This window comes from Sinocyclocheilus rhinocerous, unplaced genomic scaffold (genome assembly GCF_001515625.1).
Source record: "Sinocyclocheilus rhinocerous isolate Xijiao unplaced genomic scaffold, SAMN03320098_v1.1 scaffold2189, whole genome shotgun sequence".
Classification (NCBI taxonomy): domain Eukaryota; kingdom Metazoa; phylum Chordata; class Actinopteri; order Cypriniformes; family Cyprinidae; genus Sinocyclocheilus; species Sinocyclocheilus rhinocerous.
In genome coordinates this window covers 479319-485462 of record NW_015645558.1, presented here as the reverse complement: position 1 = coordinate 485462, position 6144 = coordinate 479319, and positions in this window count along the sequence as shown.

The window sequence follows — 6144 nt, the reverse complement described above, 5'->3', positions numbered from 1 at the left end:
TATGTAAACTTTTGAACGGGGTCATTTTTATAAATTATACTATTATTTTCTCTTGTGGACTATATGTATCTGTGAACTATATATACATACACCAAATTTTCTTCCATGACATGAAGTTCATTTTGGAACCTGACTACAATAATTCTAATAAAAACATTTTAGTCATCCATCACTGTAAAAATTCATTGGTTTAGGTTGGACAATTAAAGTTTTTTGGGTGTTAGTATCAATATGTTAGTCTTAAGGTTATCTATAAGGCAGTGTGCTCCAAAACAGTGACAAAATTTGCATTTAGAAGATATAAGGATTCAAATCTTGCAGTTCGTCACTTCCGCCAAAACGGCTCAACAATTTTTTTGACGTCACATCGTACTTCAGCTACTTTCTGTCCTTTCTGTCCAATCAAATGCTCTCTAGAATCCGAAGCGCCCGCCCCCTACACTATAAAATAGCCGCGGCTGCCGCGGCTGAAATCGGTCACTTGTCCACAGAATTAGTATTTTCTGTACAGTGAATGGCACGTAGTGCACTATATAGGGGACAGGGAACGATTCAAACTGTGTAAATATGCTTTCCATTGAGGAAAAAAAGAAGTCTGGTTTCGTGCTGTCACGCTAACCACCGCACCGCACACACACTCTGCTCCGGTCCAGAGACACGATAGCACGGAGCGGATCACATGCGCGAGTCGGCGCAGACCACAAAATGTATCGGAGCTATTTGAATTCTACACAGAATGCTATATTTTATAGTAATATAGATGAGATTGTGGCTAGCATACCCTATCAAATGCAGCTTTACGGAGCTCAACGGCTCTGAACCATAGACTGTATAAAAACAGCTCTGAACGCTCTAGCCCAAGCTGTGATATGAACGAACGCTATTGGCTATTTAAAAAAAGGGCGGGGCTGCTTGATATGTCCCGCCCTGTCTTCCTGTTTCCGTTAAAATGACCTCAACACATTGAGTAATGCTGCGTGTTTCTAAGCATTTCAGGAGACCTTTAAGACCTCTTTTAAGGGTTAAGATGCTTTCTGAATTATTATTTTTTTTTTACTGGGATCTTTTCTTTAATTTTAAGAGGAAACACCCACAGTTCTAAGCATTTTCTTAGAATTGTTTTACTAGGAGCATCTCTTAGCACTAAGATTTTTCATGAATATGGGCCCAGTTGTTGTTGGCCAGAATAAACTGCAGCTGGGACAATTTATGCCACGTCTTTTGCTTTTTCCTTTCTCTCTCCAACCTTGCACAGCTGTATCTTTGGGACCACCTGCATAAATATCACTGTTCAAACACTAAACAGCAGAAATAGCAGGGGCAGAAGATATCAATACTTCCATTTTTTCTTATTAAAGAAGGCACTAAAATGCATTTTTTTTCTCCTCGCCGGAGATGTTTGGTCCCCTTTCATTATCTCAAATAACGGCAACAAATTCCACTCAAGGTGTACCATCTCATTTTGACTGGATTACCTTGAAGCAATACAATTCAGCGTTTAGCTCCATGACCGTGGAGAGACTGGCAGCCCCTGGGCTTGACAGAGCAGAGTCGGGTGACTAGAATGCGGTCAGGTGATTGACTTATAGATATGGATCCATGTAGTGAAGCATGTAATGAGCTCCACAAACGCAGTCCAGCAACACAGTGGCTTTGATCTTTAGAGGACGTAAAGATATGACTAATGTTGGACACATGGCTATAATGACACCTGACTCCCTGAAGTTCCTTTCATGTGTTAGAGACAGCACTGAGGCGAGAAGAAAGGACTCTACGAGTTTTGTTCCTCAATTTGTAGCATCATTTGAGATGAGAAACGGCCTTAGAGGTCTAGATGGCAGTGTGAATGTGTATGCATGTGAGCATACTGTGAATTGCTAATTGTGTGTGTGTGGTTTATTATGTGGAAATTGGGACAGAACCCGACATCATTTCTCAAAATGAAGCTAATCTGCTCTGGAAATAATGGTTTTGTTTATTGTCAGTGTTCAGAGAGCAAGATATATTACCTGTAATTTTCATGATAAAAGAGATTGCTTGGTTTTGGTGGAATATGATTACATGCAAAAGTCCAAAAACAGCTATTAAAATGGCAGCAAATGGCTGAATGATGTTTACAATATAAAAATCACTTATAACATACCAAGCCTTTATGGAGTATAGTAACAGCCGATATTTTCAAGCCTTTGTGGAGTATAGTAACAGCCGATATTTTCAGCATCCTGGTTTCCATAAGTAGTTTCCCCATTTATTTTCTTCACAGAGAAAAAATAAATAAATAATCCAAACCGACAAGCTCTGAGATGAATCACAACTTTTTTTCTAGTTTGCATATAATATTCTGCTTCAAATCAAGGGTAGTAAAATGTAAGTAAATGACTTAAACAAATAACAACAGTACAATATAAAAAAATTATTTAACTTGTTAATTATGAATATAAACCATATATTTACACAAATATGTAATGAGGCTTGATTATGCAATCATTTGCTTTATGGAACAAATATTTCATTATTATGACATCTAAACTATGCATACTGGGCAACTAATTTGATGCTAGTTTCACTAGTCACTTTCTTGTCAGAATAAAAATAAACTCAAAAACTTGAATATTCATGTGTATTGTTTTTTTATATTTAAGTAGCTGTGTATTTAGTGCTGCAGCAACCCTGCCATTTTTGCAAAATAAACCTCTTCAGGATGATACAAGGCCTGGTGACCCTGTCAGTGTGTATTTTGTGATAATGACTGGGATTGTACATTATCCCCTACTTAATATGCACTGTCAGAACTCTTGTTTTAAGCTGATAACCAAGGCTTTATTTATCACCCTTCTGCTTTCAACTCTTTTTTTTTTTGTAATTTGTTTAATCAGTAGCCCTCAACACACAGAATAACCGCAATGGAGACTCTCTTCTTTACATTTCAATCATCTCCCTTCTTTTAGTTTAGTCTTTAGGGAATGCTAGAATTGCTTTTCAGATGAGAGATGGATTTTTTTCTAATGTTAAGCAACTGTTTAGCAGGAATCAAATTGGAAGCGGAGAAACCCGCTGGAGATAAAGAGTAAATAAAAACAGAGCTTTGTTTTCTTTATGTCCTCTGGTAAAATGAATTATACACTCTTGTTCCAATTTTTTCTTACCACTATATGGCGCCAGAGACCGCGCTGCAAATCATCTGTAGTACCACAGCTGACCTGAAGAGAGCAGTAGAGACACTGCTGAAATTTGCCATGGACTCTTCACTGTATGCGAGCCGTCACTGATTTTGCTTCATCATCATCATCATCACCACCGAGTTTGTAAACAGTAGGTTACCAGGAATGTTGATTACCACAGGTGAGGATGTCATGCTATCCTAGATATTGTAGTCTGTAGTGTCTGCTTTATCTTCTTAAGTTTTGTTCATGGTTTTCAAGCATGTAATACAAGCTGTCCATATCCAGTTTACCAAGTGAAAGAGTGAAATTGGGACCAAAGCATTGTTTAAGTTGTATATCTGATATGCATAGGAATATTTAACCTATTAACGCGTTTATTTACAGATGTCTCTATACAGAGTCCAACATCATCTGTAATGATCCACCACCAAAAAAAAAACGTCTCCAACAAATAGATACTTGAATATTCAAGTCTCTACAAACTTCCTGTTGAAGAATTTCAGTCTTTCACTTTCTCCCATTCATGCTGTTTAAAGAAGGTAGGCAAATCAACAATCTTCTGCATTTGTTTGTATCTAATGATGCTGGCCATTTTGACTAAATTTTCCACAACTTATAAAGTTCTATAAGCTAGAGACTTTGTCTCTTCTAATAAGACGTCACAATCTTCTATCATAAAAGAAAGTCCTTTGGAAGTCCTTGAAACTGTACAACGCCCACAGCCTTCAAAGCTATACTCCTTTCTTGTTCTAATGCAAATAAATCCACATCTTTGATTTTTACTCTACAAAAATCTCTCAGACAACATCGAGTTAAAAGCAAACCAATGTACCTTGCTTTCAAGAGTAACCCCTCTTCATTATGCATAAGATGTTCTAGGTGCACTGTGCACTTTGTCAATGGGATCTTGACTAATGTAAAAGTGTACTCTGAATAACCTACACAGCATAAGAAATTTTGTGGAACAAATGTTCTTATTGCTTGGTATTAAAGGGGTCATATGATGTGATTTCAATTTTTCCTTTCTCTTTGAAGTGTTACAAGCTCTTGGTGCATAAAGAAGATCTGTAAAGTTGCAAAGACTAAAGTCTCAAATCCAAAGAGATATTCTTTATAAAAGTTAAGAGTCAGCCACACCTACCTAAAATGGCTCGTTCTAACACGCCCCCACATACCTACGTCACGATGTGGGAAGATTTGCATAACACAGCCCAAATGTTCACGCAAAGAAAGAAGGCGTAACTTCTATTCTCGCTGTAGTATTGTTGTTGCCGCCGCCATGTCGTAAAGACGCTGTGTGCTTCATTGTAAAAGCGAAACTACTTTGTTTGGTCTTCCAAAAGAGGACGATATCCGCTTCGTCATGCCCAGAGCTGATCCGTGCTGGTCGCTGGTTTATAATGGGTTTTATTGTTTTTGAATCATCGCTCCGGCCTGACGGGGCATCATCACAGTATAGTAAGGGGTGTAACATTTCCGTCACACGCTTGAGGTATTCGGCCAATCACAATGCACTGGATAGCTGACCAATCAGTGACCAATCACAGCGCACCTCGCTTTTCAGACCGATGAGCTTTGTAAAAATCGACGCGTTTCAGAAAGGCGGGGCATAGAGGAGAAACAATAATGTACAGTATGTGGAAAATAATATGTTTTTTTAACTTTAAACCGCATAAACACATTTCATTACACCAAATACACCAAATAATGCTCTTTTTAGCAACATCATATGACCCCTTTAAATCTGAATAAGCGCTTTAGCATTAAATTAAAAACAGTTTGACAATAACACACTTCAGTCTTAATAACTGCATAAATGTTTAGGGATGTAATAAAAATGTCAGAAATATATGGAAAGTATGATGTTTGCTACAGAATAGTGGCATGGGGGAGTTGTTAGGCACAAAATGCAGTAAGTAGATTTCAGGAGATTGGAGGTTGACCTACTATAAATAAAAACAGAACATTATTATAAAACATCTTGCCTCTCCTGTGCTTAAAAGTGGCGTCTAATAAGCTGGTGTGAAACTCATATATTTGAATCGTACTGTTAATGTGAAGAGTGTGAAGCAAAGCCTTGTACGCAAGACTTTCCCTGCCTGAGGTGTGTTTGTTTCTCAGTGTGTTCATTTCTCTGTTTGAAAATGTAAATGTTTTAATCGGTATGTAATTAACAGCAGGGTATAGTACTAAAAGAAAAAAAAATGTTAACAATTCATAATATCAACTATCTATCTATCTATCTATCTATCTATCTATCTATCTATCCATCCATCCATCTATTTCATCTGTCCGTAAGGCCTATAAACTTTCATATAAATGTTTTAATCGGTATGTAATTAACAGCAGGGTATAGTACTAAAAGAAAAAAAAATGGTAACAATTCATAATATCAACTATCTATCTATCTATCTATCTATCTATCTATCTATCTATCTATCTATCTATCCATCCATCCATCTATTTCATCTGTCCGTAAGGCCTATAAACTTTCATAAATATGTTGTAATTTTTTTTCAGAACACTCAAACAAGACTTTTTAATTCCAACATTCAGTGTTTGTTTTGAAAACTTTTATATCTATATTTTTATATTTTTAATACATTTCAGGTTTCCAGAAAAGTATTACGCAGCACAACTGTTTCCAGTATTGTTAGTAATAATAAAAATTTCTTGAGCAATAAATCAGCATATTATATTGTCACATTATATTGTGACACTGAAGACTGGAGTAATGATGCTGAAAATTCACCTTTGAAATCACAGGAATAAGTTGCATTTTAAAGTATATTCAGATAGAAAAAAAATATTTTTGTAATACTATTTTACAATATTTCTGTTTTAACTGTATATTTATCAAATAAGTGTTGGTGAGCATAAAAGCTTAAAAAAAAAAAAAAAACTTTTAAAAGATCTTACCACAAACTTTTTTCTGCTTTTATGATGCAATTTTGGACCTGGATAGCTTTTTTTTTTTTAC